Source organism: Siniperca chuatsi, linkage group LG12 (assembly GCF_020085105.1).
Source record: "Siniperca chuatsi isolate FFG_IHB_CAS linkage group LG12, ASM2008510v1, whole genome shotgun sequence".
Classification (NCBI taxonomy): Eukaryota; Metazoa; Chordata; class Actinopteri; order Centrarchiformes; family Sinipercidae; genus Siniperca; species Siniperca chuatsi.
Genome location: NC_058053.1, coordinates 6,845,891 through 6,859,623, shown reverse-complemented (window position 1 = coordinate 6,859,623; position 13,733 = coordinate 6,845,891). Strand labels below are relative to the sequence as shown.

The 13,733-nt window shown below is 41.0% G+C and overlaps 1 protein-coding gene across 10 annotated transcripts in view; it reads left to right on the top strand.

Moving 5' to 3' along the window:
- The window catches only part of adarb1b (adenosine deaminase RNA specific B1b), a 118,570-nt gene that overhangs the window by 64,043 nt on the left and 40,794 nt on the right, over positions 1–13,733 (top strand). The gene's annotated exons all lie outside the window — the stretch shown is intronic.

Below are 13,733 nucleotides of genomic sequence, written 5' to 3'. Positions count from 1 at the left end.
AAGCTAGAAAACATAGATGTTAAACATGCAGTGCGGAACTTTTGTCTCCCCCTTCAGGCAATGAGTATTTACGCTGTCGATGCGTGCTTATGACGTATAGGTCGCCACAGACCAGATTTAAAAATGGTATACTGCAAAATACAGAGAGATTTATCTGGCCGTGATAGGCTTAATCAGTATTATGTGAACTCCTTTGGCAAAGGCTTGAATGGAACGGACATTCATTTATGTGTAAAAGTCCCACACTTTAACAATGAATGAATGAATTTAAAATGTGCCAAAAATCGGCCTTTTGTATAGACACAATGCGTTTTGGTGATTAACAACTGAATGAACTCCACAGGGCACCTTTAATCCTTTACAGCGCTCCCCAGTTTGGGAACTATCGGGTTGCAGTTTTTGTTGTCACTTTTTCAACATAGTGGTGTGGCATGTCCCCTGAAATCTCTGGTAACATTATCCTTTAACAACATACTCTTTTTTTTGTGTCTGTTATATCAAAGGCCACTTTGTTTGGTCATTGAACCCAACAGTAGTAGATTCTGTAAGTCTGAATCTGAATTTTAAGTGTTATAATGATCTAATTGTACCTATTGAGCCACTGCTTTTAAGTCCCACTCTTTCAAGGGTCACAAGAATGAGAATGCAGTGAACTGTTTTTCAATTTGTTCACCTATCTCTCACTCAATTTTACATTTACTTTTGCTCCTATAGTGCCATTCCAACCCTATCATAAGCTCTCTGCCTTTCTCATTGTCTTCGCTATCTGCCCCCTCATTCTCTCTATTTTTGTCTCTGCCTGGTTTACCTTGAATGACCCAATGGGCAAATGACATTGAAACCCTCCTGAGTCAGCATGTTTGTATCACATTGAATCATTAGTCCACCAAAGCAGAAGAAAATACCTTACAGTTATTAATTAAAGAGTAAGGCAGTTTCCATGCATACTTTTCAAGTGTAGCATGCTTAATAAAACAATAAAGTATAACAGACAACAAAAAAAAACCTAAAATAATGTTAATAAGGGAATATCACATCACTGGCGAAAACAAAAGGGATACAATTAATAAATGAAACGAAAGAATACTTGGATAATAAAACCTGACTATTGTCTCTCTATTGTCTCTATTGTTTTTTTAAGTGCACTTTAAAACTGGCCATTAGGGATGCAGTACTGGCAGAAATCTGTTTTGTCCTTCCATCAGAGGCATGTTCGTTACCAAACTAAAATAGTAACCCTTATGTAACCATGGCCTTTGCCTGGTGAAAAGAGACTTCAAATGCAGTTCTGCAGCGTAATGACTTCAAATAATTCTCAGAGTACAACTACTAAACAAACAGAGAACAGGAATTGAGAGCAAAAAGGCCATTTTGGCCGGCAATGGTCTGGTGTTTATTTATAAAATGATTATCCACCGAGTAAGAGATGAAGAGAGACTAAGTATGACATGTTGAAGTGGGGTCAAGTTATTTTTCATTCCAAGAACTTGTTTTCAGTTTGAATAATTTGGATAATTAGATAAAAGGATGACATCATATTATATTTTTTTCCCCTGAAAGTTCTCACATTGATTTATTAGCACATGTATTTTATTATTCATCATGTATAGTATTGATTCTGCAGAACTTCTTCTTCTTCTTCTGAAGGCCCTTTTCCCTGTAAAAGAATTCCTGCAGCCTCTTGTGTTTTTGGAAATTGCAGTTTTCAGCATCGCAATTTTTGGAATTGCCAAGGCTACAGGCAGTCACACAGTCGGCAAAAGAAAATAAAAAATCAACAGACATGTAGACGGATAGCAAGCAGCCAGTTAGCACGTCAGACCAGCTTTGTTCACTGGTCCATAGTAGAGCAGGCTTAAGGCAGCTATGGCCAGATGGAAATCCCAGAAAGATGTTCCACCAGCCCATCTTATTGATACTGACTCACAGCTCATGTGTGTTTTAACAGGGCTACATAACATTACATACATGCATTTATCAATTAGGGACTTCACTTAGGATACAATTACACACTCACACCTGAGAGCTGGCTGGTACAACCATACTCTTCTGCATTCAATAATTTAAGGCTTACACACACAGCACTAAAAGGCAACAACCATTACACACACAAAGCACTAAAGGCCCGAGGCAACAACCATGTTTCCCCTCTGCTGTCTTGTGCCAGGAGGCTGTCACTTCTTTTGTTGCTTTCCCAAGACCATTCTTTCAAGATTGTTGATAAAGACCTTAAGAAAACTTAAGAGGAAAAAAGCAAGAGTTACTGCAGTTGAGAATGAAGGACCTCTCAGTGGGGGGAGGAGAGGAGGGCTTTATTAGTATGCTGGCAGGCAGATCTGCCCATGCCTCACTTCCCTCTGACTTCATTTGTGGCCTATTAAGCGTTTGAAAATATTTTTCTATTTGTGTACTTTCATCCTGCACCTGGCCTATAAATGGCTGGTTATACAGAGCAGTCACTACCTTTTCCAGTCTCACCTGGAAATGCTGCACTTCTCCTTTTAATTGATTTCACAGACAAACTCAGACATGTCATATTACAAGGTGAAGCCCATGAAAGAGGCTATAAAATGTCCTAAGACCATTTATTGGGTTTGGAAATTGAATGGAACAGGCCTTACTTATAAAGGCTTCCCACAAATGGTTCTCATTTTACCAGGTGTAAGCTTTAGCCTACTTCACTGGATACCCTGTTGTTATGTTGTATCATCTCATACACTCACAATGTACACCACGCACACAGAAATGTGAACACAACATGTCGTGGCCTACTTTTCGAGTACCTCTGTTGTAATCCTATCTGCGACCACTGAATAGAAGAGGTGTGGGAAAGCCTGAACCACCGCTGTACGACAGAAAGGCTGAAAGAAAAGGAGGTTGGAGAAGCTCTGCAGGCTGAATATAGTCTCCATCTTGGAAGTGGCCAATTAACTCCACATTCCTATTCAATGAGAATGAACCCAGTGTTGGAGGAACATGTCCCTTTATGCAAACATACATAAACACACAAACACGCAGTCACACATTCCCCCATAATTACAGTCTGACTAATTCTCAAGCATTTTACCCTTATGCAGACACGCACACAAAGTCCTCCCTTTCACTCCTCGGCTTCTAGATAACAGAATGAGGGCTCAGGTGGTAGTGCTGGATGCTTGCTCTGGGCGGTGGCAATGCAGATGTTACCTGGTGGCTCTACGCTTTCCTCTGTGTGTGTGTTTGTGTTTGCAGGCCAGCTGTGATGGCCAGCTGCCCACTTTACCAAGGTCTTGGCAACTCCCCAGATGGTTGACCCATATAGACACAGCAAGAGAGGAGAGGCGCACGCACACACACTCTCCCTTTGATACACACACACTCTGAGGTACACCTGCGTGGGCACCGTTCGCACAGAGATGCTCGTGTAGTCCCATCAGAGCAGGTGAAGGAGGAAAGGGAGAGTTTTTATGGCTTAATTTTGGGATGACCTCAAACTTTCCTGATGCAGCAAAGTTTCATCAGAATATGGCTCTTTGTTGTTAAAAGGTGTACTACACAGAAGTAAGTGGAAATTATGAGTTTGTTCAGCAACTTTCAAGTCTTGCTACAGTTTGCGTATTGCACGAAGTCCAGAATATATGCAGTGTTAGACGGTAATGGTTGCCCAGTTTTTGGAAACCATATTTGGAAAAGGGCTGGGCTCCTGTGGGATGTTGAGCTCTGTACCAGACAGGAAATCGAACACTTTGGAGTGAACGTGATAAAGGCTGTACCACCAGACCGTCATTTCATACGCTGCCTCCTGTTTTCACAATTGGGGCCTTAATCAGTAGATCTACTGCGGAGAAAGGTTCAATGCAGAAGTGTCAGCAATATAACTTTAATAATGAAAAACGTTGTTATGATGTTTAGTCCTCCCCAAGCTGTAGTAGTTAGTCAACATGAGAAATAATTACTCCGGATGGGAAAGTAAACCGCAAAATTCATGGGCTGAGTGGGAACAAGAGGAAGTAAAATGGGATGAGGTAGAAGGAGGAAATATTTCTCACGCATCATTTTCATACCTTATAGTTTTTTTTCTTTGTAAAGTCAAAATCATGATGTGAAAATGCTGACATTGCTCAGCCCTGCTGTTTCCCCTCTGCCTTGGTGTAGATATCTGCCTGAGGAACAAATGTTGCCATAGCATTGATTTTCTCCATAGAAAATAGCTAAGCTAAAAGTGTGTCAAGTTAAAATGAAATGTGAAGCAATAGTCCATCAGCATCAATAGCCCACTGTGACAGTATGACTTTTTTTTTTTTTTTATGTTCATTGTCCTCACCAGAGAAACGGCAGCAGTTTGTTCAGACTGTAAAAAAATCCTGTTTTCCAGACAGGCGACCTCTTGTCGTGCTGCCTAGCTACATCAGTGAAAAATGGCAACAAGCATGGATGAGATCAGATCAGCTATACAGGCAGTTTGAAGGTAACATACAAAAATCTTTAAATTGGCATATTTCTTTAATCAGCGAGAAAAACATTAACATTAACTAGCTCCTAGCAACAACTACCGCAGCTTCTGTGTCGAATGAAAATGACCACTGATTGGTTCATCGTTCCAAGATGTCAGCAATTACTTTGGTGAGTACAGTGTTATCATAACCAATAAAACGGTTTGCCCGGAGCTACAAATATAAAATAGATAGATATTCCTAAAATCTCTACTTTTCCTTTAACCAGTGGCAGATCAGAAAATACTCATTTAAGTCAGTTTGAGAATGCTCATATGGGTCATTTTTAAAGGCAAACAATATATTTTGCCCTTTAGGTAAGAGTACTATTGCTAATTGGCCGCCATACTGAGCATCAACCAAAGTCTGCTGCAGTCCCAAACACTCACCTGTCACAACCTGACATGTAGTCCAATAACAAATGACCCCACAAAGCTTTTCAACTGTGTAGGGACTCAAATTTCCTTTTAATCCTGTGGATGACCATGTCTGCTCACCTCCTTTGTGTATTCAGAGGTGTTTTTCTGCAGTCACGTGTGTCTGTGTGTGTGTGTGTGTGTGTGTGTGTGTGTGTGTGTGTGTGTGTGTGAGTGCAGTCATTATCCTCAATGTCACACCGCATTGCAGTGCAGTAAAAACCTTTTGAGTAAGTGTATGTTATATAGTCAATCCAACAGTTTCAGGGCAGGCTTCCATAGGCTTGTATTTCAACATTTGATGGTAGTACTGAAATTTAAAGCTGATTGAGTTGAGATTTTCTAGCATCTATAATATTTCTTTAAACCCATTTTACTGTCCTATCAGTCTATCCCAGTCTTATTTCTCTGTCCATTTCACTCCACCTCAGTACATCTGTCCTTGCCTTGTTAATTAAATACCCCTTTTTTCCCCGTCCTTTTCCCCTCGCCGGCCAGATCCATTTCTTTCCCTGTGACCTCAAGTGTTCCTCTTCTTCTCTGTAACACAGGAAATGGACGCTTGTGCCATCAACAAGGGCACACAGCAGGGTAGAAAGATAAATTGGCTGAGAAAAGAGACTCATTCGTCATAGGAGAAAATGCTGACATCTGTGTCGTAACATATAATAAAGAGAGGGAGGACTATTAAAGGTGAGGAGAAATGTACTGTGGTTCAGCATGACAGGAAGCAGGATGGAAATTCTGTTGTAGATTATGAGCATCTAACTTGAGTGTTATGTTTGTTTTGAGACACTGCTAGCCACGCTCTGTTTATCATCACATCAATTTACTATTAAAACGTCCTCGAGCATCCTTGAGAGAAAACACTGCTCGTTGTCAGTTGCTCTGAATTACAATGCCAGGTAATTTGTGTTGACATTTCCTGGCCCAAGTATGTCATGTTCACACTCTAACCGGGAGTATCTCTGTGTTTGTTGTTTATGTTTTTTTCCCCTGAATCTGTGATCTGATAAGCAGCGAGAAAGTTTTTTCACTAAATTGATCAGAATGTTCAAAAAAAAATCCCATCCAGAGCCGTGCAGCCCACCTGCAACTGGAACGGTAAAACCCAACTTGGATTTTGTCAGTGTTGCCATGACAATATGCAAATCGTGTAGGATTTCCCTGAGATTGTTGTCAAAATGTTGCTTGCAGCAGCTCGGATGAGCCAGAGTTGACATGAGGAACGACATGTCAACTGTGGAACAAAATCAAAATAGCTCGGCTTGATTGGTATTCAGAAGAGCACCTCAGGTTGTTAGTCAAATCTCAAAGGAAAGTGGAGCAGCAAAGGAGTTGGAGGGGGTGTGATGCCTTTTGTTATGGGTACTCTGGACATGTGTGTAACAACATCCCCGTCAGTTTATATTGGTATGAAATAAAGGTTATGAGTATCACTTCATAAAGACCTGCAGTGTGAACCTAGACTGTGTGGCTGCTGCCCTTATCCCACCCTTCCGTTGTTACAGCTTGTTGGCTTTGCCCTTCAGGTGTGTATCTTGCCAGAGGGGCTAACACAGAGGTGGCCATTGTTCTCATGCTTACGTTGATGGCACATGCTCACATGCATGTACATACACACACACACACACACACACACCACTGCCTGTCAAGCCCCTGCCAAAAACCCAAAGCCACAAGCAGTGGAGCGGCTCTGTCCCAGGCGGAGAGCTTGAGGCTGGTAAAGGAGGTGGACCACACCCAGCAGTGGGAGCTGATGGTCGGCTTGGGAACTAAAGGGAACTCCCATAGGAAGAATTAAGTCATTCCTATTTACAGGCCCTCTTATTTAGAACAGAAGCAGGCTCCTGTTTAGAGAGTCTAGCAGTAAAATATAGCAGCAATAAGCAATGAGGTTTCTGAAATCATTTGGATATTCAGATTTTTGGAAGCTACTAGAAGTCACAAGATTATTTTGGCAGTCTGGTTTGTTTATAGATAATTCTTGGATGGTTGTGTGTTTTGCTTTGTCTGTTCCCTCACATTAGACTGTGTTTTTAGAGAAGGCAACCCCCTACTTGTTTGGCCTCGCTCTCAGTGACAATGAATGCTGTTCGCATCCTCACAATATTTACGTTGTTCAATGACACCACATAGAATACACTACAGCTTGGTGCTATCTGGCAAATGGCCTATGGATAGTCTGTGCTCACATTTTGGCAGAAGAACCTCGCACTTTTAAGTTTTAATTGATTTCTTCTTTGGAGTTTTCACCTGTTTTCCTCCCAAATTTGGAATGGCCATTTCCCGTGCAAGGCAGTTTTTGTCACTGCTAACGCTCACTGTTGGTGAGGGTGATGCATGTGGAGCCACGAGCTGCTTCTTCACCTGCCAGTGAGAAGCTTCATCAGATCTGCAGATTCCATTTGCCCCAAACAACCATAGGGGTCATTATTGCAGTGTCAAGGACACTATCCCTCACTGGCTTCCCACTCAGCCTATTGTGTTTGATGGAGTGCTCAGCCAAGCAGGCAGTGTCTCTGTCGGGGATTGAACACAGTTCTCTGTAATGCTAAACCTTGAAATGTATCATTTTAAGTTTAACAAAGCAGTGCAGTTTCTAGACACCGTGCCACTCCTTACACCTCATGTGACCAAAATGGTTTTTGCAAAACCCTTAGAGCCCTGCACTTATGCAAATAGGACTAGAAATACATAGCCACTTCTAATCCCTTGCGTTGTGAATTCTACCCATCACCTGAATGCTTTCAACACTGAAATATGCAATCTAACATGGACTTCCCACGATTATTGAGTTCACCATCACAGAATCCTTCCCTTAAAATGGTGCACAGAACGTGGATCTGAATACAGAAGAGTAGTGCAGGGAAACCACAGAACCATGCTGCAAGTACAGCCTTCGAACAACCTTTGTAGGTATCATGTTGTATCCTTGCTGATAACCTGTTATAAAACATATTTTCATTCGAAGAGTACAGACTGACAAAAAATACAAAATGTCCACAACAGACAGTTCATTTCTGTTAACTCACAGTTTATTACATTGCGCATGTGGGTTGGTTGTTGGCTTCTTATTTCAAAAGTGAAAACTGCCAGTGAACAGTGTGACTTTTTTAGAGCACTGGCAGCCTAAAACCCTGTTGTCATCTTCATGTGTACAGTATGTGATGAGAGTGCTTAATCTCCTGTGTTCTCTTAGTCAGCACCTTCTGCTCTGGCTTGTGCCTATTTAACTCAAATTTGTCATTATTTTTACACTTCCACAAATTCACATGTGGGAGCTTGACTGTGCATCTCTATGTCGGCCACTACTGTCACTGTAAGGAAGGCAAAAGCTGTACTAAGTAGACACACATATTTCCCCACCATTTACAGATTTGACCTTCCTCTAGGTTCAAGGATAGAGCAGCAATAACACATGTGAGCAGTTACAGCAGTATACTTGAAAATTAGATTAAAATATCCAAGACAATGAAAAACATTCACCATTCTGTGTGTACATACTGCATAATGTTTAATTATCTTGTAGCAGTGCTGCCCTCTGCTGGACAAGTGTCAGTAGAACAAAAACACTGCCACACATTCACAAGGTTCCATGGAGAAAGAACAGCTTCTCTCTCTCCCTTGAATTTTTATACACACACACACACACACACACAATCACTCACAGTGCAATCACACACACACGTAATTATATGTTGGACACACTTATTTTAATTTTATACTTATACCCACTTGGTACTTAATTTATCTGACCTGTATTATAGTGTATTATATTTTTTGCTTAGTACTTCTATTCCTGTGTGCACTGACGTGATAGCGAGCTGCTGTAGCAAAAGAGTTTCCCCTCGGTGATCAATAAAGTATTTCTGATTCTGATTAATTAAAATTTTGTCCTTGTGTATGTACAGTGGCTTGCAAAAGTATTCTTGAACTTTTCCACATTTTTTTCACGTTACAACCGCAAACGTAAATGTATTTTATTGGGACTTCATGTGATAGACCAACACAAAGTGGCGCATAATTGTGAAGTGGAAGGAAAATTATACATGGTTTCCATTTTTTTTTTTTTTTTTTACAAATAAAACTCTGAAAAGTGTGGTGTGCAAAAGTATTCAGCCCCCCCGGAGTCAATACTTTGTAGAACCACCTTTCGCTGCAATTACAGCTGCAAGTCTTTTGGGGTATGTCTCTACCAGCTTTGTACATCTAGAGACTGAAATTTTTCCTCATTCTTCTTTGCAAAATAACTCAAGCTCAGTCAGATTGGATGGAGAGTGTCTGTAAACTTTATTGTAAATTTTCAAGTCTTGCCACAGATTCTCAGTGGGATTTATGTCTGGCCATTCTAATACATGAATATGCTTTGATCTAAACCATTCCATTGAAGCTCTGGCTGTATGTTTAGGGTCATTGTCCAGCTGGAAAGTGAACCTCTGCCCCAGTCTCAAGTCTTTTGCTGACTAACAGGTTTTCTTCCAAGATTGCCCTGTATTTGGCTCCATCCATCTTCCCATCAACTCTGACCAGCTTCCCTGTCCCTGCTGAAGAAAAGCATCCCCACAGCATGCTGCTGCCACCCCCATGTTTCACGGTGGGGATGGTGTGTTCAGGGTGATGTGCAGTGTTGGTTTGCCAAAAACTTCAATTTTGGTCTCATCTGACCAGAGCACCTTCTTCCACATGGCTTTTGGCAAACCACAAATGGGACTCCTTATGGCGTTTTTTCAATAATGGCTTTCTTCTTGCCACTTTTCCATAAAGGCTGGTTTTGTGGTGTGCATGACTAATAGTTGTCCTGTGGACAGATTCTCCCACCTGAGCTGTGGATCTCTGCAGCTCCTCCAGAGTGACCATGGGCCTCTTGGCTGCTTCTCCCATCAATGCTCTCCTTGCCCGGCCTGTAAGTTCAGGTGGACGACCATGTCAGTTGTGCTCTTTCCATTTTCAGGGGATGGAATGAACAGTGCTCCGTGAGATGTTCAAAGCTTGGGATATTTTTTAATAACTTAACCCTGCTTTAAACTTCACCGCAACTTTATCCCTGACCTGTCTGGTGTGTTCCTTGGGCTTCATGGTGCTGTTTGTTCACTAATGTTCTCTAACAAATCTCTGAGGCCTTCACAGAACAGCTGAATTTATATTGAGATTAGATTACACACAGGTGGACTCTATTTACTAATTAGGTGACTTCTGTAGGCAATTGATTGCACTGGATTTTATTTAGGGGTATCAGAGTAAAGGGGCTGAATACTTTTGCACGCCACACTTTTCAGAGTTTTATTTGTAAAAAAACTTTGAAAACCATGTAGAATTTTCCTTTCACTTCAAAATTATGCGCCGCTTTGTGTTGCTCTATCACATGAAATTCCAATAAATTACATTTACGTTTGTGGTTGTAACGTGAAAAAATGTGGTAAAGTTCAAGGGGTATGAATACTTTTGCAAGCCACTGTATGTGTGAGAAAATGAGGTCAGAGGGAGGGGTAGCATTTAATGGCTATCAGGACCCTGGCTAGCCTGTGTGTGTGTGTGTGTGTGTGTGTAGCGGCTACCAAGCCATTGGCCTAATTTTTGGCTGAAGACCGGGAGTCGAGGTTTACAGTCACGCACTCTTCTTATCACATGCAGTTGACTGACTTTGTGTCTCTCTTTCATAATCAACCTCTCTGAATTACATTTTTGTCCAGCCTGGTGTTAAATGGCTTTTTACTCCTCTGCTGTCTTTTTCCGATCCCTTATGTCAAATTAACTGAAGCCCCTGTATCCACCCTCTGCTCTTCCCAGGTCTTTGAAGACCTGAGAAGCGACCCTAATATGACCACCACACACACATATACACTTACTCTTAGCTCCCAAAAGCTCTGAAAGGCTCTCCCCTTCTGTCTCTACTAATCTCTCACACACAGTCTCTCCCTCCCTCTCTCTCTTGCCAAACTCTGTGCACAAGATGAGGTTCAGTGAGTGTTGCTTTAGGAACGTGACTTCCTCACAAGGCAATGAAACTCCACTCCTGCCTGGATGTTTTTCATCTGCCTTCATATTCAGGTATTCAGGCATCGCAGGACTCGCTTATATCTCTACATGTTAGATTTTAGTTGGTTCTCCACAGTGATTTGAGATAACTGCTTAGAGCAGCTGAAACACACCGGTAAATTTCTGTCTGTAAGAGGGAAAAAATGTATTTCAAAATTTCATCAACATCTGTTGGAACACTGTGAGGTTTGTTTCTATGTTTGTATATTCTTCTCCAGATGTTTATTACTTCGTCAGCTTGTTAGTTTGTTTTTGCTTGCTTCAAAATAGCTTGTTAGATGGATAGCTTTTGGTTTGTGGTACCCAATTTTAATGAGGAATGCTTATAAATACTAATGAGCATATTTTGGTGTCGTGAAGGGGCTCATAGTAGAAGCAAGAATGTCAACATTTCAGTTTAATGAGGCTGCAGATTTGATATCTGACCCCTTTTGAATTGTCTCCCCTTGCTGGTGTTTGGTTGTACTACATTATTACAGTATATTTCTGTGTATTGCTCAATAGTTTTTTATTTTGGTAGTTTAACACAAGTTAGGAAATCTCCAAAGCCACTACTAGTGAACCAGGATTTAATCATAGTTCATCAGCTACTGCTGATCTCTTAAAATTCTGCATCCCTGGAACTGGCTTATAAATTCAGATGGACAGCTTTAGAAAGGCTTGAAAAAAATAAAAAAAAACTGTTCCCACTGAGTCTATTTTTAGAGCTTTGTGCTTTTTAGTTGACTGTGAGTACATCTACCGTATGAACCAACAGATGGGCTCACCGCAGTAGCCTGGATTGCTTGCCTGTGAGGTTGTTTTTGTCAATGATTGTGTTTCTCTGTCAAACCACTGCAAAGGCCACCAGAAGTTGAGTTGTTATTTGGCGTCTGGAACGCCTTTAAATTCAGGCTGGATAACCACAGACTTTTGGCTGCATAACCGTAGCTTTCTTTCCGCTTGTCCATTCAGTATGTGTGGAAGATGCCAAGAAAGAGAGTAGTGGGTAAAACAACATGTGCCTCTGTGGGGCATGCACACATGCTGTGAGTCTATTCTCCCATGCCTGCAGCTTTTGCACAGTCTCTATAAATTCAAATACTAAGGGAAGTGGACTGACTAGTCTTCCTTACTGAAAACAAAGCAAAACAAAAAACAGTTACCCAGCCAAGGCAGTTGTGGTGAGACTTGGCCAGCCATAGTTATCGTTGGCTTGTACACAGAAGCATGAATGAATTTGCGTCTGGAGTATATTTAAGTTCACCATCTCCTTTCTCAGGCTGACTTCTCTGCCCCGCAACTCTTATCCCGAATCTTTTGGCTGGCTCTCTTTTCCTTGCTCTAACCATCTGCCTTTTTTCTTCAGATTTTCTCTCAGTTTCTCAGTTGCTTTCTCGCTTTCTTTCTGTTGAAACTTCTTTCTGACTCTCTCTCTCTCTCTCTCTCTCTCTCTCTCTCTGCTCAGTTTAACTTCATGTTAAACTGGCAAACCTCAACCCAAAAACCTCTTAATTTGCTGTTTAAGAACGTTTTATGTCAAGCATTGGGGGGGGGGCAAGTTGTGGACGAGTTGGGCAGCAGTGAAGACAGTCTCATTGACCTTAAACTACTTGGGGTTTATATGGGAACATTTTTCCTTTTTACCTAACTCCTCACCTCATCTTACCTTTCCTCACTTCATCCAACTTCATCTCCACGTCTCTGGTTTGCTTTGCCTCATTCTTTTTCTTACGTTCTCATTCAAGGGTTTTTCTCGATATCCTTCACTCTCTTCATTCTCAAGCTTCTATGGCTTTATTTCTTCTCTCCCTCCTCGTGTCTTATTCCTTTTTTTATCATCTTTATCCCTAGCTGCTGTATCTACCAGAAAGGCTATGGAACTTTAAGGATGTATTTTTTATTTATTTTTTTTTCACACCCGCCTGTAGATTTACTTATTTTTAGTTAGCATTCTGTGGGATTCAAGTAATTTTTCACAATCCACCTCTTGCATTTTGGAGCATTCATGTGCCTAAGTCAGAATCTAAATAACAATATTAATAAAGCATAATAAATGGAAACAAGTTCATCTTTGTTACACCAGTAAAGGAAGATATCTATCTTACCTACATGCATAATTACATAGTGGAACAAGCGGCACAGTGTAATAGATATTGCACCACAATGTGTTTGACTGTGAGCTATAGATGTAGACACCTCCTACTACTGTCAAACCCCTCTAATATCACCCTAACTCATACAGTGTAGTCACGGTTTCATTTCAAATCCAGTGTGCTGAAGAACAAGGGAAACATGTCTCTGTCAAAATCCTATAAGACTGCTCCTCTGGACTGGAATGTGCAGGATATACAGCACTCTCATAGTCACTACATACTGATCATCATCACCATTTTCGTTACGTGAGCGTCCATGTGACATGCCGCAGACTGCAGTTCCATTAATCTAATTTAATGTAAATATTTATCTAGTCTAAAATTGTAGTTGGCTATATGGGATGCTATAGGACTTAAAAGTCACTTTGGTTAGTAGGAAAAATAACCAAGTTGTCTGCCCTGTTGACTTAAACACTATAATTGTTCAATTCAATTATCTGAGAGATATACAATGTGGTTTTTACAGTATATTCAGGGATAGCTTTGTCAATTGGGGTATGTTGATGTCTAGAGCTTTTGCAAGCCTTTAGCCTATTTATTTTCCGAGGAACATATTTCAGTTAAATATTTATTTGTTCTTCGGAAAGTTGGTCTGGTTGAGATGTGTAATGTTCTGTGTAACAACTGGCCAGATAAACTACCACGTCAAATTTCTTAATAAGGGCGTTGTG